Source organism: Sycon ciliatum, chromosome 10, assembly GCF_964019385.1.
Source record: "Sycon ciliatum chromosome 10, ocSycCili1.1, whole genome shotgun sequence".
NCBI lineage: Eukaryota > Metazoa > Porifera > Calcarea > Leucosolenida > Sycettidae > Sycon > Sycon ciliatum.
The window spans coordinates 28,852,716-28,873,911 of NC_088652.1; the positions used below are offsets into that span (position 1 = coordinate 28,852,716).

The 21,196-nt window shown below is 47.5% G+C and overlaps 1 long non-coding RNA gene across 1 annotated transcript; it reads left to right on the plus strand.

Annotated features, from left to right (window-relative positions):
• Nucleotides 1–15,205: 15,205 nt before the first annotated feature.
• On the plus strand, nucleotides 15,206–20,557 carry LOC135826097 (uncharacterized). Its single transcript, XR_010555213.1, has 3 exons — nucleotides 15,206–15,384; nucleotides 18,853–18,954; nucleotides 20,450–20,557. It is a non-coding gene; the product is annotated as an uncharacterized LOC135826097 (long non-coding RNA).
• The last annotated feature ends 639 nt before the right edge of the window (nucleotides 20,558–21,196 follow it).

Consider the following 21,196-nt stretch of genomic DNA (forward strand, 5'->3'; position numbering starts at 1 on the left):
TTTTACTCTCGTGTCCCCGTACACGGCATGGAAGGCTGAGCAGATTCAACTCTTCCATCGCTTCCTGATCTGTACAGTAGTGCGGTTGCGTTCCCGTTCCTGACACATCGGTCTCCGCTAACCAGCATCATGAGCACTCCAATGGTTCCCGCCGCTCCTTCCGTATCGTCCCAGCGCGTCCCGTCAAAATGTGAATTACTGTAGGCAACGGAGCCAGTGTATGATGAAGGCGAATGCACTGTTTGATGATGCTCCAACAAATCCTTTCTGAGACTGAGACCCAGCCGGAGCCGCATCGTCGTCATTGCCAGCTAATCATGGGGAGGTATAATGTGACTTTCCACCACTCCCTGATTCAATCATAGTTTGCGAGCCTGCGCCAAACTGCTTTCTCACTACAGCCAGGCATTGGATACATATGGCTTCAGTAAGGTTTACAATGCTATGTCTCTGGCCTAAGTCCAAGTCTAGATACAGCTGCTCAGAGTCAGTGCTGATGAAGTGTTCATATCGGAACAAGTGAGACTTCAACAGTAGCTAGTACACATCAGGCCTGAGGACTTCGCAGCGTTTCTCCAGCACACTTGTTCTCTCCTTCAACTCAGATACTACTTGAAGTACTACTAAAGGCCATCTGGCTCTCACACTCAGTCCTTCCACCCCTCATTTTCGTGGTTTGGGCTTCCACTCTTGACTCGGCAGGTTCCTGGCCTCTCCGCAGTCTGTCCTCAGGAGACTGGGGTCGCTCTGGAGCTAGCGCAGCCGAATCGAAGGGAATCGAGTTCTTTCTTAGACGTCCACAAACTTTCGTTGTGCTTGACTTCGCTTCCACTGCGGGAAAGTAGTCACAGTTCAGGACCACGACGTGCTTTTTGCAGCCTACACCAATGATACATGTACTAAAATAATATTCCCTCATTTTTTCTGCCTCCCGGCCGGCCGGCTCGAAAAGGAACGTATGGAATGGGAGCCTCAGTTCCATCTCTCGTCTGCTAGTGCATTCAGGAGCGTAGCAGCGCTTCGGCATGACGATACAAGCCGAATCAAAACAACTCTACTCTCTAGCCAAAAAAACTAGCTCAGTGTTCGTCAGGCAAAAAGCGAAACTTCGAAAGTCACGAACTCAAAAGGTGGGGAAGTCAGAGTCAGAAGGTCCACTTGCCCCGTCTCGAACCCAGACAATCTTTGTGCAAGTCATCTATTGGGATGGGGTTGTGTTACGGTGTGCACTCTTGTTAATATCAAGGCTGTCCCTTGTTTCATTCTGATTTTTCGGAAGCACTCCGATTAAGTTAACAGGTTGTTCCAACAAATCGACCCAAAGTGATTGTTCATGAAAGTGCACTCACTAATCTGCTGTTTCGGGCCTTTGAAATCCCCAAAAAAGCTTTGGTTTCTACAGTGGCTTCCAAAGGCGGATAATGAATTTGGTCACTGAAAAAGAAGAAGCTGGAGCACCCCTCATACCAGACTCTGGGTAGATCTACGCCCCTGCATGATTGCCAAGGTGAAAATATCCAAAGTTTCGAGCCATACAGATCTTGAGGTTAGGCCACCCTTTCTTTTTTCGTTGTTTAACGTCCGCGCCCGCGTACCTTTTTGCCTCCGACCGGAAAAAAAACAAGAAAGTAGTAGTACCAATAATATGCGAAGTCTTCAGATACATGATTGTGTAGTTTCACAGTGTGCCGATCATGACCTTAAACTTATAATCTTGCCTTCCGGGCATGCCTTTGTCTTGTCTTCTTTTTCTTTTTTTGTTGGCTTTTAAATATCGTACGGTGTGTGCCCTAGTAAAAATCCAGATGTAATGAATTCATGACATGCTAACTCCATGCTATGTACCTGTTTTGTTGGATTCATCAGGCATGTGCTCCAATGTACCATCAAAGAGTGTTGTTCTATGCCTGCAAGTGCCGTTAGACCCAGAAATATTGTATATATCACATGCTTTACTGGTCAAAATGTTTGATTGGGGTTTCCAGTTTTTGGAATGGGCTTTTGTTTTTTTTCCGCCCTCCCGCGTACCTTTTCGCGAAAAAAAGGACGTTAAACAATGAATTAACAAAGGGTGGCCTTATGCAAGAAGCTGGGGCATATTCTTTTTTACAGGGTTAGACGGTTCTGGTCTTACACGTGACGATGTACATGCAGAGGCAACTATGAACTCACCGGTTTGGAGGTTACTACATTGTAGGCGTGCTGCTCGATCCTCAGCAGTCGAGTAGTGATTTGGTCAAATGTCGCGTTTGAGTTCAACTTCTCAGGGATACCGCGACCGTAAAAGGAGCCTGGTGCTGCCAAAACTACACTCGAGTGGACTTGCGCAGCTCTTCAACTTAGGTCAAGTCTTGGTACATGATGCTACAAATGCCAATTCCTGGTAGCCCTGAGCACTTCCCAGTACTTAGTGGCCCGTTCTTCATCGTCCCACACAGACTATTCCCTCTCTCCCTTACTCTCTCTCCGAGTCTAGTTGTAGAGAGGCCACCGAGATTTGTGACCTCTCTCTCTCTCCATGACTGAGCCCTGACTGAGTCTCGACCTTCGCTTTCTGCGCGATCACATCAACTTTCATAAGCAATTTTCATCTCCTACCGCTCGCCGGAGGTCAAAGTGCAACCTTTGTCCCCTATCGATATCGTGGGAAGCTCGAACGATCGCCAAAGCTGCGAAGAGATCTTGAGAAGGTTGTTGAGGCTTGCCATGCATGTGTGATTCCTGCACTCCTCTGTCTACATCATGGGATATTATTACAGGACATCGGGTAGATCTACAGGTTAGGCTCGTGATTTTCGACGAAGACAAGAGAAAAGTTCATGTGTCAGTTTCTCGATCGGGTGTTGCGATTATTAGAAGATTCTACCTTCCGAAACTGCCAAAGGAAACAGAGTCAGAGAGTTAGCGGTAGCGAAAATAGAGAGTTGCCTGATTTATCAGCTTTCCTTGAGTCAAGGCGTGACGGGAGGTGTATCGAGTGTGACACCGTGTTGCAAGTCGCCTTTGCTCCATAGCAATGTTGCAACTCACGTGTATCGTAAATGGCGGAACGGTTCTTCAGGTTGCTAACTGCAAGGCATGCAATGAGGTAGAAATGTCACACCTAAGGTCGGCGCGTAGACTCTTAGTCTTAGTTGTTGTACAACAGCTCCATCCGAGTGGCGAAGTAGGTGTGAGTGGTACGGCGGTGCTAATGTTTCCAAACCGAACAGCACCTAGATAAACGAACAGGCACGATATGCAAGCAGTCTCTGAAGAAACTTTTCTCTTCAACTCGCAGCAACCTGTACATAACTCTGTCATGACTATGGGATATCTCGAAGGAATAACGTAGCGTCGAACGCAGCGGACGACATTCAATTTAGGTGAGTTTTTTTATAGTCATTTCCGTTTTCTTTCTCCTCCCTTTTTTTCTCTGCCCTGTTTGGAGTTGAGGCTTGGTAAACTTCTGTAAAAAATTACTAAAACATTATTATTATTATACAGTAAAACCTGTGACTAACGACCACCCCTTGGGCCAGAAAAAGCGGTCTTTAGTGGCAGGTGTTCCTTAGCTAGAGGTTTGCACCGCACAACCATACATGTACATGAATGTGAGACCGTCCGTGCCTGGCGAAATGGTCTGTGGCCTGTGGGCTGGTCGCTAGACGCTAGTTACAGTGGTCTTTAGTTACAGGTTTTATTGTAGTTCGAAAGTCACTCGATACAGTCAGTATTACGAGCATATAAAGCATTCCAGTTCACTGGATTCACCACACTATAATAAAGTTTATTTTTTTGGCAGGGAAGACACGTTTTGTACAGTCGTGACCCACAGCGTCCCGTGAAACCGGCATGAATTTGCAGCTGCATGCACTACCGCACCTTGCTGAAATGTGCGAACAACTTGCACGGCCATGATGCTATGATTGAAACGGGCCTGATGGTGATTCTACAGAAGTGAGAGTACTTTCCATGTGGACGGTCGAAGGCGCTACCTGCGAGTTTCCGTAAACAATCTGAATCAATGTGAATCTGAATCAGTGGAGAATATGCGAGGTAACCGCTTGCACCGCAGGCTGAAATGGACTCGAACCGGGGTGGAATAAACACTCACATTGGCATAAACTTCATGGCGAACATTTGTGTGGAGTCAAAAGGGGTTCTAAGGGTGCGTTCTTAAATCCTCTCCGAAAAGTTGGAGACTCTTCGAAAGGTTCGAGAGCTGTGCTTATATCCTCTCCGACTTTTAGGAGGCTCTCCAAAGCTCTCCAAGCTCTCCAAGTTTCAGAGGTGGTTGAAACTTGGATTCCCGCGGTTTAGGATCAGCGCATGCGAACTACGACTAAAAGCCACATGTTCATCATGAGTGTACGCATTTCCCTTTTCGCATACGCACACGTGCATTACTACATTCATCACTCAAGATCGCGGCCCCTTTGGCGCTTCATTTTGCTTGACATGTGCAAAATATCTATACCTTTTAAATGTGCAGGCTGCCTCTTAGTCAGACAGTACCTCTAGATTCCTAGGACATTTTAACAGAATACTTGACTGGAGGTCGTACAGCGCCCTGCCTACTCTGATTGAGCCCCCCCCCCCCCCGCGCCCCCTCTACTCATTTTTGCTTTGTCGATTTTTGTGCTTTTTTGTAGTGTGCACGGGTATAGCCGGGTACCCGTGCTACCCGTGAGGACCTCGGGTGGACGGGTACAGAATAGTACCCGAAAACTCAAAGTCGCAGATGACATCATGTACAGTGCACGTGTACAAATTCTTGTAATCCTCCGCATGTCTATCCAGTGTGTAAGGGAAGGGGTGCATTGTGGTGTTACCATGGAAACATTACCCGATCGGGTACCCGTGCTACCTGTAGAAAACTATCCGAACCTGATACCCGAAGAAAATGCTACCCGACTCAGCCCTAGTCAGGACGAGCTAACAAGTGTAGATACACAGCTGACTTCTTACGATCAACACATTCATCCGCCTCATTTCGCTCCTTCCCACCCGACTCCTCCTCGTCCATCTCATCATCCTCTTCCTCGTTCCACTCGTCATCCTCACGATCATCATCACTACCATCATCTGCCTCGTCCTCTGTCTCCTCACCAACCGTTTCGTGTCCTGTCTTAGTGTGTATGATGACTCTCATTTTTCTGTACTGTGTCGTGCGCGTACTGTGCACGTGCGCGTCGTGCGCGTACTGTGTCGTGCGTGTTATGTCCAGCAGTTGAAAGTCCTTGAGGCAGTTTGTATACGTATTCATAAGCCTGTTTTGTGTAAGCAGAAAGAGCACGTTGTTGCACTGAAGTTGTATTCGTAGGTTGACACTTCGTTTAGCGCCTTCTCGCCTTTGGTTACGTAATCTTTTTACCTTTTGCGTTTCCTCTAGTGGTTTTATTGCACTTGTATCTTGTTGTTATTTCGAACACCTTTCTATTTACAGTACTTAACTTCAGTTTCTTTGGTTGTATCCTTAGTTCCGTATTTTTCCCACTGATGATAGGAACAAGAAAATCGATTATGGGTTTTCAATAATATTTTTGTTATAAAATACACAGTAAATACATGTCAAACAAGTAACGTAGTTGCGTGATGTCTGCGGCCTTCAATTTCACCAGTTGTAGTCTTCGGGGTGCTGAGTCAAATGGTCTTGGTCCGAGAAAGCTGAGACGCTCCCTTCCTACTTGAATTCCAATCGAACTCGCGCATTTCCACCGAAACTGGGTGACTGCGCCCTACTAGATGGGGATTTGTATGCAAAATGTCACTAAAAGCGCCATTTAGTTCTTATAAAAGCATGGATGACTGCGATTGGCCCATATGTTGTAGTCTTTTGGACGCTGAGTCGATTGGTTTTGGTCCGAAAAGGCTGCGATGCAGCGTTCCTCCTTTATTCCCAATCGAACATGGTTGAACAAGCGGCCACGTGCTCCTGGGTACACCAGTCACCTGGTCACCGTGCCTGCAGGGTACAACTTACTAGCCTGTTAGACTTTTTTTGGGTGCACTCCTGTCACTCGAGTTGAACTTGGTGTGAAAGTTGTCGCCTGCTGGCGTGGTGACCAGGTGATTTGGGCACCCAGGAGCACGTGACCGCTTGTTCAACCATGTTCGATTGGGAATAAAGGAGGAACGCTGCATCGCAGCCTTTTCGGACCAAAACCAGTCGACTCAGCGTCCAAAGGAGTACAACATATGGGCCAATCGCGGTCATCCGTGCTTTTATAAGAACGAAATGGCGCTTTTAGTGACATTTTGCATACAAATCCCCATCTAGTAGGGCGCAGTCACCGAGTTGTTGTTGTTGTTTCTTTATTTTACTTCACCATATGAACAGGCAAGACTGCCTTCTCACCGGGGCTGCTGGCCCACGGCTCTCACAATAATTATGATGAAAATGTTTAAAATGTGTATGAAGAAGAAAGGAACGGAAAAGAAGATGAAATGAAAGGAAAGAAAACAGTAGGTATTAATTTTATGAAGGGGGGGGGGGGGCGGTATGAAATGGGTATTATCATAGTTGATGAGAGAAGTATGATATACAATATTCTTGTTCTATAGACTATTTAGTACGGGCATTTCATGAGAGTCATGCATGGGCAAGGCAGGATTTGGACTAGGATAGAGGACAAGAACATAATTGATGAGCATCTGTTCAGGCAGAATCTGTGAAGGAGACATAGTAGGCACAACATCGGAGAGCTAGTTGACGAGGGAGATGAGGTCATAGCCAGACAGCAATGCTTGAAACGTGTGGCGTACGTCGCAAGCGCGAATATCAGCAGGGAGAGAGTTCCATGTGGTACTGCCAACAAAGGCGATAGAGCTACGGCCTGAGGGACCAGGTAGGAACGGCACTCTGAGCAGCTGGCTGACCTGACCACGAGTGACACAACTTCTGTCCACATCCGTGGCGCGGTGGAAGTGCGCGAGTTCGATTGGGATTCAAGTAGGAAGGGAGCGTCTCAGCTTTCTCGGACCAAGACCATTCGACTCAGCACCCCGAAGACTACAACTGGTGAAATTTTAATTTTTGCCTTAACTTCCCCTTTAATTTAACAGCAAGAGTACGTGAAAACCAGTTGTACTCACTACGCCATTTCCCGCCTCAGATCAGCACCAGATATGATGTAATCATGGAATTCCGCCATAACAGACACCAAGAGTACGGGGGGTTATGTACTCTTGCAGACACCCATAGTAGAAAAAGCCCCAAGCTGCACCCTCTGGTTTTCATGTACTCTTGCTAACAGTCACTAAACAATGGTCATGTTTCTGACAGAGATCGGGTGAACTACTGCACTCTTCATTATGGCTACTCCCTGATAAAGCCGCAAGGGCGAACATCTAAGACAGTGCAGCAGTGCACTCTTAGCCAAATACCTCTAATCACTTTTGAGTGCATGCTAGACCCAGGGAGTAGGTGTTTTACTACTCCCTGGCTAGAACGATGGTCACGGAGGTCTACGGCTTCAGCCACCGTAGGCCAAGGCAAGGCGGCAATTGCTCTCTACAAGCGGCATGGACTGATGGCCAGTGAGAGGAAGACCGGCGTGTAGCATCGCCGTTGGAGGTGGTCCGGCAGGAGGGGTCTCCCCCTTGTACTTTTTTGAAATTAGGGTGCAAAATCCTGCATTCTGGGCAATTTTGGCCGTGGTCGGGCGAAAAAGTGGTCCGGCCACAGCCGAACCGGCTGCTACACCCCTGGAAGAACGAGCGAAGAATGGCAAACCCCAACCTACATCTACTAGTAATCCATCACTATGGCATGGATTACCAGTAGATGCAGGTTGGGGTTTGCCATTCTTCGCTCGGCTATTATGGCTCTCCGAGGACACCGGTCCCGGAGCAGAGTTGGAGTAGCTCAACCCATTGAGCCTCATCGACTAAACTGGTGGCTGCTGAATGCAATTTGCTTTTGTAAACTGCTGCATGTGCACAGTACTCAAACAAACATGTATGCACTGTCTTTGTACTTATCATAGAATCCAAGTCTTGCTTATGTCGTTTATTTTGACTGCAAAAGAGGCTTGGTCACTATTTTATTTTTAATGAACTAAAATAAAATAAAAAACCCAGCCACAGTATAGTACAGCTAGCTACAGGGAGTATGAGTATTTTACGTCTCCCAGATCCGTTAAAAGGGCTAGGGAGGTTTCGCTCTACGGAATTACGTATGAAAATAACGTAGGAACTGCACGGAATTTTCATACGTAAAAATCAGAGCTGCTGGGTTTCGCTCTACGTGATTTATCCACGACTGCCTAAACACGTAGGAAAGAGCTTTCCTATGGAAATCCGTAGAGAGATTTACGTATGAAAGCTGCCCTCGCTCCCCGGCGCGTACGAAATACGGATTTTCATACGTAATTACGTAGAGCGAAACCTCCCTAATGGCGCTGTGGAGACGCACAAACTCAAACTTCAAAGGATCTGCTTTCACTGGGTGGCAGTGGGTGCATGCCTGCATGGGTGGCAGTGGGTACATGCCCTGCATGGGTGGCTGTGTGTACATGCCTGCATGAGTGGCAGTGGGTACATGCCTGCATGGGTGCACCTGCTAGCCGTTCTGCTTACTGTAAAACCGGAAAGTTTAACGACCCAAATGTTTTTAACGTTTTTGTAGTTTTGACATGATGATGTGCAGAAAGTTTAACGATGGCAACCTGGCCACCCAGAACATGCATCGATGGATGTGCATCTTTACACAGACATATCATACCGGTTAACCGGGTTCGGGATAACGTTTCGTTCAAATAACGAAAAAAATGGTCGTAAAACGTTAGACTTTGTGACTCATTAGACTTTCCGGTTTTACAGTATCTCATCATTGCAAAGTATCAGTTTGACTGCACTGGTATCCCTTTGATGTGCAATCATTGATTTACACTGCTTGTTCTTTCACTGTATCTTTTGTACAGCATCTCTCTTTTTTCGAACGTTCATTGTTTATACACAAAATCCCCCCCCCCCCCCCCGATAGGCGTCATCGTCAGCCTTTGGGTAATCCTGAAATAAAGATTATTATTATCATGATCTATCCGCTTTGTGCGCTTCTTCATCCTCGTATGACATGGGGTTAACGGTTGTACGATAGGCCTAACCCAAATTTGCTCGGGGCGCTTCGATATTTTGCCGGCAAATTTTGCCCGAGCACTTTCCGTATTTTGCTTGGCATTGCCTTTCGTTTCCGATATTTTGCTCCATTTTGCTCCTGCTTTGTGGCAAAAATGGCTTCGAATGAACCGTCTACTTTGGTAAAAGTCGATGGTGACTCTGATGAGGAAAGCAAAACTTATAATGCATGGTGCCAGTATTCCGGATTTTGTAGCATGATTTCAAATTTATGTACCCCTGACAACCTGCACGAGCTATTTCAGCACGAAGTTGGCCCAATGAAACCAAAGAAATTTGAATAAAATTGCCAAAATACACCTGGATCCTCTGTTAATTCGATATTTTGCTTGGAATTTGCCTTTTCGTGGGAAATTTCGATATTTTGCTGGAAGAATTGCTGCAAATTTGGGCTAGGCCGCCGCGCCCCACGTGCTTCAACACGTGCCTTAGTTGACAAATACGGACAGAGTGCAGAGTGCAAACATTGTTTGGAGTCTTGGTACTACAGTACAATCATGTACATGTACATGTACATGGCTGTATACGATGTACTGAATATGGCAGAGTTGTAGACGGCGTCGTGAATTCTTTCCATTTTTTTGGCAAGTTCATCAGACAGAGTATTGTGCTACTCGACTCCTTGGTTTTCGTGTCCATCGTCGAGCGATGTATGAGAATTTAATAGGAAAGAGTGGAATGTGAGAAGAGACAATACAAAGTAGTCCAGTTCACACTGCAATTTACTTCGTCTCTCATTTGTTTGATTGGATGTTGACTGCTGTGTTCACGATAATGTGGTGTCACGTCAGCTTTTTTCTTGCACACATGATGGTTTGTGCACCACAGACACAGCACGTATACGTACCGGTACTGTTTTTCAAGTGTTCCTCTTGACCAGGGAGTCATCAAATACGTGTTTGACGACTTCTATCAAGAGTACATAACTCTTGCTTCTATATTCCTGCTCACGACTCATGTCACGAGTCACGAATCACGATACATGCATACATCACGTGCACTGTGTATACGGTTTTAAAAAATGTACTTTTTTTATGCAGATTGGCCACTTTTCCGAGCTGAATATGTTCAAATCTTCGTTGAAAATAATTATTTGTCAAGAAAATGTTAGATGTCTCAACTGTGTATACGGTCAGTACGGTTACCTAGCTGGTTACTGCATACGCGTCTTCGCTTCCAACCCATTTGTTGCACTGGTCCAGTACGTACAGCTCAGCACACTTCTTTGCTACATGGAGTACATGTTGTACTACACTATTGTACTACTCTCAGCGTCATGTCCAGTTTCTTGGCTGCAGCACTGGCTGCGTGTTGGCCAGGGGTTGTCATCTCGTTTTCTGTAGCAAGGCAGCTTTCGAATTTCCCGAGTAGTTCCGCGCCTGGCATGCCTGGGAACCTGAACTGTTTGCTGCTAACTTTACTTCTAAAAAAGAAAGTACATTGTACTCAGTGACTGATTTGAGCGCAATCTTCCTTGTGCGAGTCTATATTTGGAAATCATTGAGGTGCGTGGCTTGGGCCACTTGCGTTCACCCTGTGAGCTAGCCTCCTTCAGTGTTCGTACTACAGGAGCACTGAGCCCGAAGCAGCCACAGAGCTAGATGTTATTTTGTTCGCATTCAGGTTTCGGTTGGCATTAGTTGTTAGTTTTGACAGTAGGTTTTGTGTCGACGTGGACTTCACGACAACGATCAGCTGTGGAAGGCTACAGCATCCCAGCAGCAGCTTAGGAAGTGACCGTTTCTGTCGCTTGGATCAGCAAGAGGTCTCTCGTCCATATCCGTATCAGGTAAGGTCTAGATGCGATCGGGTTCAGGCCAAGTACTAAACGTAATTCCAAACAAGGCGTCACATTCTTTTTAACAAGTTTGAATTGAAGCTTGCTTTGAAAAGAGAAACGAAAGCGGTACAGTTCACTGTATCGTTGAAGAAGTGCACTTCACTGCCCATATGTATGCAACCTGGAGGCACCGTCAGTATTATTACATTTTTGTTTCGTTGTTGCTGGTGGCATCCGCAGAGCACAGAGAAGCGAGGGGCGAGCCTGACTAGAGGTCGCAGCTGCCACGTAACCTATTTTTTCCATTTTCCAAAATTTTCTTGCGATGAAAAATGCAACGTAAGTGGGCGAACCCCTGGCTTCACCCCAGACAAGAACCTTTATGAACCCTCTGCTTCTGAGTATCGACTTCATTTTCGTTGAATAGCATGAAAAATACACAAAAATCGGAAAATGAGTAGGAGGGAAGGGGGGGGGGGGGGCTGCACCCCTCCCCCCACACTCCCCTTTTTGGCTAGAACCCTGATATGCATGTAGCTACATGATTTCGCGTGCAGTAGAACTCCCCAATCCGGTCATGCTGGAGCCAGGCATGACACTGCATATAACGAAGGGTACTTTTTTTATTGCAGAGCTGCACGACCCCCTCCTTCCCCCCCCCCCCTCCCTCCCCCTGCCCCCTGCCCCACCCCACAAGAGTGTGCAGCTCCATGCCATACAGGTCTACCCTCGTTAGAAGACAACCCTGGGGGTTTCAAATTGTTTGTCTTATAACACGTGTTATCTGCTATCCGGTGTTGAATGTACACATTTCAGGCGCCAGGGATTTTGAACACTGCCTAACAGAGATTTGTCTTGTAACTGATGTCCTACTAAGGAGGGTAGGCCTGTACCCTGCTTTCCGGACAGAATTTCAAGTTTACGTCATTTCTATGATGCAACTCGCCTCGTACGTTTGTACTGGGCGTCAACGCATCACATGTGCTTTCTTGCACAGTGCACACACGGAGATGTGCCCGCCACAGGTCCAGGATATGTCTGATAATACATGTACAGTGAATGCATCATGAAAATTAATGACTTCAACTTGAAATTCCACCAGGACAGCAGCAGCTAATAGTGGAGTTGCACACTCTTGAGGGTCATGTACTTTTGACGGAACTCGAAGCCTGCATTCTCCTTGTATGTAGATAAGTACTTTGAAGACCAACACTATGTTGCTAACTTGGCACAGTTGAAAAGCCTTTCTTCTGTGATTTAGAGGTGTCTGAAGGGTGCCGAGTAGAGATGTTGGGATAAGGAGAGTTTACAATACGTGCAATGGGTGTTGGGTTTACCGGGTGTTAACGGCCGTCTTGAGTTCCCTTCGGGGGAGTTTACTGAGTACGTGCAACGGGAGTTGGTCTTGTACGAAGTGCAATACTGAACAGCGGACTTTTCCGGCGTTAACAGAGAATTGTGCTGTGTTTGTTGGCACAGCCTAGTGTACACAGCGCTGCAAGGGCCGTGCAGCGCCCCGGTCCTACTTTTGTCTATAAGCCTAGTTCACATTTGACGCAACGCCGACGGTACGGGACGTAAGGGCTTGTCGGGAGGGCTGGGGTGAGCTGTAAAATTCTGTACGATTCGTACGACACGACATGCAGCAGTCGTTGCGACGTGCAACGTCGAACGGCGCGAGTCATAAGGCACGGTCCGCGACGGGGTGACTTTCGGACCTAATTTCTCGTTTTTCGGGACTTATTTTCAATTGTTTCTCCTTGAAAGAAGCGGAATCAAGTTCACAATACCAGTGTTTTTATGAAGATCAAAAAATTAGCCCTGAAAGTTGTGGCATTCAAATAATAGCCCCAGGAAATGATAGAATAGTTCGTCTGTCAAGCTTCTGAACTATCCCTAAATACAATAAGTGACAAGAGACCTTATGTTGCTAAAATTCAACTCAAGTCGTGCTAGCCATTCTGTGAGTTATCATGGGAAGCGCAGTGTTCGAAATGCTAAAAATATCCAAGTACGAATAGTGAGTAGTCGGCGCACTACACCGTCTCCTGTTCACACTCGAATTGCAGCCGTTTTGTACGCTTGCGTCCCCGTCTACGCCCGTCTACGGTAAGAAAAGTTGGATCGATCCAACTCTTCCCGTCGCTTCCCGATCTGTACGGTAGTACGGTTGCGTTCCCGTTCCTGGTGTTCACATTGGACGCCGTCAGACCGTCCCGTCGCTTCTCGTTGATCCTTACGTCGCGTCCCGTCGCGCCCCGTCGAATGTGAACTAGGCTTTAACCGGCCATGAGGGTGAGCCGCTAGGCAGTAGCATTACATATGCACGTTGTACATGGAAATGGCAGCAGGGACGTCGGACATGCTACGGTCACTATGGTATTGACCGTACCACTTTTTGCCCCAGGTACCCTGTGAATCTATCAAAAGCACTGATTTGGACTCTGAATTTCGAAATTTTTCAGTGTACAGTCTGTATTGGTTCATGGAGACCTGCCTGTAACGGTCTGCCCAAGTGCAACCGGCCCTATAAGCGAGGCAGGGCTGGTGGTGTCGAAGCAGTTTGATCAACAGGGGATTTCGGACACGCTGTGGTCACTACGGTATTGACCTTACCACTCTTTGCCCCAAGTTATTATTTATTTAATATTATTATTTATTCCCGTAGCTATGCAGAAGACGTTACTTCAGTAACGTCTGGCGCTAGCCAGGATCCACACAGCTTTAATTTGGTGTTTGTTTGTGTCACACCTGGCGCTAGCCCGTATCTGTCCCGTACCGTACCGTACCATTAAACACAGCTGGCCGCATACAGCTGGCCGCAATATTCAAATAGGGCTTTCAAACGCAAGATCATAACGTGAAGCAACTTGGAAGAATGGGTATGAATGCGAAGTGTATGGGGGAATGCATGTAGGGCGATAGTGCGGGTTCAAATCCCAGGATATGCCTGAAAAAAAATAGGAGAATTGAAAAATTTATAACATCCCTATGCTTTTTTTGCCGTCATCAAGGCGGTAGACGGTGTCGTATAACATCCCTATGCTTTTTTTGCCGTCATCAAGGCGGTAGACGGTGTCGTATTACCCTCGATCGTACCTGTCCCGTACCTATCCTGTACCGTACCATCAAAGACGGCTGGCCACAATGCATATTTTTACATTTTTTTGAAGTAACAACAGCCTCTTTTACGGGCAAGATTAAAAATTAAAAGCAACACAATGATGAGAAAACAAGAGGGGTAAACACAATAACTTTATCAAAGCTGTTGACTCACGCATACACACATACACACACACACACAAGATAACAATGATACTCAGTATCTAGACTGCAGGAGTTGCAAAGAAAGTTAAATCAATGCAGCCTCCGCGTTTGCGAGGACAGCAGACTGATCATTGACGCGGCGCATCCGCCGGGCACCGCGAAGGCAGGCAACACTGGCACTGGCATGCATATTCAAATACTAGTATGGCTTTCAAATGCAAGATCATAACGTGACGCAACTTGGAAGAATTAGTATGTATGCGAAGTGTATCGGGGGATGCATGCAGGGCACACAATAGTGCGGGCTCGAATCCCAGGTTATGTCTTAAAAAAGGATTTTTTAAAGAATTTATAACATCCCTATGCTTTTTTTTGTCTAGGTCATCACGGCAAAAAAGCATAGCGTAGGGCTTCCAAGCTCTCTCGTTTAATATTATTATTTATTCTTCTATTACTAGGTAATTCCCAACAGGCGTCAGCGCCTTTTTACAGAGAACCCTAGAAGTACCCCATGAATCAATGAAATACACTGATTTGGGCTCTAAATTTCGAAAGTTTTGGGAGGATCCACCCCAACCCTGGGAGTAAAATAATAGTTCTTCGGTTGGCTTACCGTACCACCCTAGATTACCTTGTGAAGCAGTGGGATGATCAAGCCAGTCTAGCCAGTCTCGAGCTCACCGTGCAACAGTGGCATGCCAATGAGCCACACGCACTATTCAACAGAGGGTTGTGTTTTTTCACCGGTTCTTAGAGACTGGGGCATTATTCGAGATAGGGCACTAGTCAAGAGAGGGCTCTGGTCGAACGAGTATGGTACATGTTCTTGACCCAGGTTTTACAATTCTCGAATGACCCATATAAGGAGGCCGATATGCCTGTTTGTTGTACGACTTTAAATAAATCCAACCAACCAACCAACCCAGAATGAGCGGTCATTAACGACAGGTTTAGCTGTACTAGTAAATTAATCCTTGCTCCGTCTGAGTTTAAAAATTAATAATGATGTCCTCACCACCTTTTGCTGCCCAGGTCACGGTCGGCCGACAGCGCATATCTGCCACCTCGTTGCTGCTGCCGCACCGTCACTATGGTGAAGAAAATGGCGGCAGACAAGTCGAGCACACCTCTCCAGCTCACCATGCTGCTCATAGCCCTTGTCTGCTGCATTAGTGGCGTCACAACGTCCGCTGCTAGCGGTACATCGTCGTCATCAAGTGAGTGGGTTTCAGTGGCATGCAGCTGATGACTGTTGCTGCTGCTGCTGGTGGTGGTGGTGGTGCTGGTGCTGTTGTTGCTGCTGTTGTTGCTGCTGCTGCTGCTGCTGGTGGTGGTGGTGGTGGTGGTGCTGCTGCTGCTGTTGCTGCTGCCGTTGCTGTTGCTGCTGTTGTTGCTGCTTGTGCTGTTGCTGTTGCTGCTGTTGTTGCTGCTGCTGCTGCTGGTGTTGCTGCAGGCCCGTCGCACCAACTTTGGAGGTGGGGCGGCCATGGAGGGGTGTCCGGGGGTCGTTCCCCCCGGAAAAAATTCATAAATTGAAGCCAATTGCAAGCATTTCCGGGCATTTGGTGCCATTTCAGTGTAACTACAATGAAAGACTTTTTGATTCTGCAACAAACCAAGAAGACACTACGGTCGGGGACAAACATTACCCTCCCCTGGGAAAAAATTCAAAACAGTGAAGCCAATTTGCAAGCATTTCCAGACATTTGGTGTCATTTCAGTGTAACTGCAATGGCAGATTTTTTGATTCTGCAACAAACCACGATCGGGGACAAGGATTTGCCACGTTTGCGCTGAGCTGCAATCATCGCGCTTTGTTGCAGTGTGCTAAAAAAAACCCAAAAAGTGGGGCGGCCTCAGCCGCCCCAGCTGTGACGGCCTTGTGACGGCCTTGTGCTGCTTGTGCTGTTGGTGGTGGTAGTGGTGGTGGTGCTGCTGCTGCTGCTGGTGCTGGTGTTGTTGCTGCTGCTGGTGTTGCTGCTCCTGCTTTTGCATTGTCGGTGCCGTGCGCTGGTGTGTGGTAGTCTTCACTCTCACGATAGCCTGTGTTTGAATTCTTTATTCTCACGATGGCACCATCGCCAATAAGAGATAAATTTATGAGAAGGTGAGATTGTGGGTTAAACAGTTGGAAAGTGATTTACATCACTTTGAACTTTACAAGTATGGGAGAGGGTGAGCGCTGCAGGATCAGATTGAGTTAATCAGCAGTGAGCAGATTTCTTGTTTGAAAGCAGGTCGGGAGGAGACGTCACGAATGCTAGCAGGGAGGGCAGTGTAGTATTCTAGGGACTTGTACCGTGGGGAGTCTTTACAGCGATCGGTTCTGGAGGGTGGGAGGTGCCAAGTGCGTGCGTGTCGAAGGCTGTACTGGGCCGTAACTTGAGCGGGGGTGTTGAGCAAGCGTATGTGTTGTGGGGCATATTGGTATTTTATGGAGTGAGCAAGAAGGGTGAGCTTCACTTTGCGGTGAGAGAACATTGTCGGCCATTTGAGCTGTTGGAGCAGTGTTGAATGATTCAGAGGAGTGTAGAGGGGGAGGCGAAGGCAGATTCTGGCCGCCTTGCACTGGATTCGCTCAAGACGGTCAAGGGCTGCGATTGAGAGCGGGGTGACAGCAATGCATGCATATTTAATTATAGGCATTATAGCGTGAGCCCTGTGCTGGGCCAAGGGGTTGGCTTTGGCCAGGGTCGATGTTGTTGCTCTCTTTTTGTTTTTTTGGAATTTTTAAAATCAGGTGAGGATTCCGCATTGGGACTGTGTCTTCTGCGTCGTTCGGAGGTAATCCAGGGGTTTGCTGGCTGGTTAGACATGTCTGTGTTAGTCACCAGTGAGGAGAGGAGGTCTTCAGCACGCGCCGAATCTGGGTGATTACACTTTGTTGTCGGAGTAGTTGTGTCGGTGTGCGGTGAGTTGGATGTTGTCGTACTTGTATTTGTGCTGCCTGGCGGCGTTCCGGGGTGCACGGTCGTGCTGGTTGCCGACATGGGCGATGCGATGTCGTGTTCGTACGACTCGTACTGGTTGTTGATTGGGTCGTTTGGGTGCGAGCTCGGGAGCAGGTCTGCTTTCGGCGTGGTGTTGGCACCGTCGGAGGCCGTTTGGGATACGACGCTGGCGTGGGTCAAACTCGGGGACGCTTTTGGTGCCGAATCGGTACGGTGAGACTCCGCTTCAGCTCCGCTGTTCATGTTCCGCTCTGTGCTGCCAGTGCTGCTGCCTTCTCTGCCGGCATGCGTGGAGGTGTGTGCACTGCGACGGTTTTCGCAGGTACGCGATGTGACCTAGCTGGCCACATAGCCTGCACGTGCCTACCTGGCCGTCGTAGATGAGGCGGAGCTCGTGGGAACCTTCTGTCGTACGCAGGTACGACGGGATCGAACTGCCTGGTTTGAGTTCAAACGTGGCGAATCGCACACCAGTTGCTGTTTGGGTGCCGTTTGAAAGTTTGATTTTGCCGTGTCGTATCTCACCGATAAGCTTTCCGTACGGTGAGAGCGCAGCTTTTAGGACACCGTCTGAGATCGAGATCGGAGCATCGTGGATGTGTAACTGTGTTGTTGGTGCGGAAACGAAGCATGGTGAAACCTGTTCGCCCTTGCAATCGAAGCCATTGAGCACCAACAATTTTGCTTTTTCATATGACTTAATGGTAAGTCTACATTGACCCGTGCTTGTTGTCTGCATCGAAATGATGCCGGTGATACCTTGCTCTTCTAGGAGCTTTATGTAGGCCCCCACGCTTACCTGGGCTTGCGAGGGGAATACAACAGTGTTCTTCTTCAGTGTCGAAGACGAGAGCTGTCGCCAGGGCTCCGTATCAGCTCCGTTTCCGGCCATGACGCCTGGCGGTTGTAGTGAATCAGCACTCTAAGTGATCTAGTTTGCTACCTGTGCATCCACAGCCATACGGGCTGGGAGCGGACTATTATGCTAAAAATACTACGGAGCACGAGGACGAGGTCAATGTAGGAAATAAAAGCTCAGTAAAAGACCGGGGCAAAGCCAGGGTCTTTTATGAAGTTTTTTCTTCTCATATTGACCTTGTACAACGTCAATATTGGATTTATCTCAACAAACCAAAGCATTTGCTCAATCCCTAAAAAGGAGTCAATTGCATGCAGCCAATAGGGACGTTTAGCAATACGAAAGTTCGAAAGAAAATTCGAGTCTGGGAATGAGTACAGAAACAAGGATCGAAGCTGCCAAAACTTGGACGCGAAATTGTAGTGGGCTGGGAAAGTTATTTTCTCTTTCCTCGGTACGCACTAGACGGCTTGGAGTAGTACATTTACAGCCACCTGCTTGAGACAGACCTGCATACACGGTACGGTACTATAGAATTTAAATAACGTCAAGAAAAAGTCTTCTCGCGTTGCTAGACCTCACAAGGTTTCCTTTTTCGAAATAAAGTTTCGCGAAATATCATGCCCACAAAGGTTTGAACTTTCGCTAAACGCTAAACGTCCCTAATGTAGCCCCAAGCAGTAAAATATGCAGGACTATTTGACTGCTTTAAATGTATAGCAAAAGTGAATTGGAGTAAATACTAAGGCTATGATGGTTTGGTCGGATCCGGATCCAGATCCAGATCTCAGATCCGTCGGATCTGCAGATTTTTTTTACGAGAGACAGAAGAATAAAAGGACGCACCCTAACTCTCACTGTCTTTTCTTGCACAGTGGGATGCTCCTCATGTTCAGCCAACTATGTGTGTGGCAACTCAACGCTTGGCACATGCGAATGCTTATGGCCGTTCATCGAGGAAAACGACGCTTGTACTCGTGAGTATAGTGTGTGTGTGTGTGTGTGTGTGTGTGTGTGTGTGTGCACGTGTGTGTGTGAATGCACGCACCATATGGTGCAGTGGTATGTGCAGTCAATTTCCAGTTGAGAGGTTGCAGTTCAATTCCCGACGATTATGGTCCAACACATCTTTCTTCTCTTTCTCAAATCCCTCAAGTTTCTTTCATTCTCCTCTTTACCAAGAAGAAGTGCATGCCGGAGGATGTGGTGTGATGTGTGTCAGCAAAAAGGAAAACAGACCAAAAATTAGGGATTCACTGGTCAGAAAAAGTCACTTCAAATAGCTGTGTGGTGTAGACCAGGCTGCATAGTGGCAGTCAATTCTTCAGCCTTGCAAGCTGTTGAATGGTGCAATGCCAGCACAAGTTGCTATGGCTTTTGCTGAAGCATCGCTATCACCACCTCCAGCGATGGGCGTCAATGGTCAAAAGTGTGTGTGTGTGTGTGTGTGTGTGTGTGTTTGTGTGTTCGCGCGCGTGTACATACGTATTTGGTTGTACACCTTTGTCGTGTATGGCAGTGCAAAAGTAGTAGGTGATGTGCAGCAGGGGTTTTGGACACGGTACAGTCACTATGGTACTGACCGCACCACACTCACTGATCCTTATGCCCAGATATTACACAGATATTTCACACAGATATTACACAGCAATGAATCAAACTAGTCTCATTCCGCTGTTACTCCGAGTTTCGTGTCAAAACACTTCATCAGACTTGTTTGATCCTTATGCACAGATATACAGCATTACCTCACTAGTGAGACCATTGTTATTAGGCTAGGGCCTGTTTTGGACTTCCCACTCTAAATAAAGAATACTAACAAACAACAAACAAACAACCATTTGCCCCAGGTACCCCTTGAATCAATAAAATACACTGATCTGGGCTCTACTTTTCCAAAATAATCGGCTCAGCTCACCTCTCCGCTACGAGTGGCTTGTACTTCAGATAGCTGACCGTACCGTACACTCAAATATCTTCCCATGCCCCTGTGAAGTATGCAATCAGTTTCCAACCATTCACTTGGAGTGTGCACGGAATGTGAACGATCGCTCTCCGGTGTGTTCCTGATCTTAACCCTTTCAGCACGGCCAGGGTGTGCAACTGACCCGCGGAGCCAAAACCCGTGATTTTCGTGATTTTCCAAAAGTAGTCCTATTCACTCACAATTTTTTCTGCGGAATGCATGTTCGCACGCGACATCTATGTACTAGTACGCGTGCATAGCGGCACACGTGCGCCCGTCAGTACTATCGTAGAACAGTCGACGTTCATCCAGCACGTCACTGGTCCACGTAGGGATAAGATCCGTCGACCACGGATGTCTCGGGAGTACATGTACGTTCATTTTCACGGCCCACGCATCACGTATATATACGTGATCCGTGGGCCAGTTACATGTACCATCACGGACATATACGTGATGCGTGCTGAAAGGGTTAAATTAATGGTCTTATGTTGTTTCTTCAACAGCCTATACAGAGGAATGTCAATCTAATGCTTGTCCCATAGTTACTAGCTCACCTCGACTTTTCCAACACGGTCTACCGCTATACTACAAAAAGGGAAAGCTCAACACCGATATAGGACAAATGTAAGTGCAAATTCGTTGATCCCCGAGCTGCCAGCAGTATGCTTATAAAAACATCGAGTCACAGGCATAAACAAATTTAGCACTAAGTATGGTGGCGTAAGGCAGGAGGGCGCCCCGTATGGGTTCCTGGGTGCCCAGAACCCGTATGGGTTCCTGGGTGCCCGGAACCCCCCTTTTTTCACTCAAAATGCAGAATTTTGCTTCATGTTTTGAAAATGCTCATGGGGAAGGCCCCCGGACCCCCCTCCGCCCCCCTTTGAAGGGCACCGGCGCACGCGCCTGACGTAAGGTATAGGGAGAAAGCTAGCATGGGCCAAGTCGCTAAGAGAGGCAACAGGTGAGTGGAAGTGCCAGGAGGGTGGCGGGCAACAGGCAGGTGTGAGTAAAAAAAAGGCGCGAACAGAGGCGTTGGGGAGGCAGTGAACAGCAGATGGGTGGAGGTGCGAGGAGGATGGCGGGCAACAGGCGGGTGTGATTGCTAAGGGGTCTTTGGATGATGGGAGCCATCTAACCAACTAACTGGCTAACAGCTCTAGCACATCTTGGATGCGCACTCCAACAGCCTTCCAACTTGGAAGGTTAACATAATGAGGGGAAGGTGGTCGCAACCAAGATAAACACCAAGA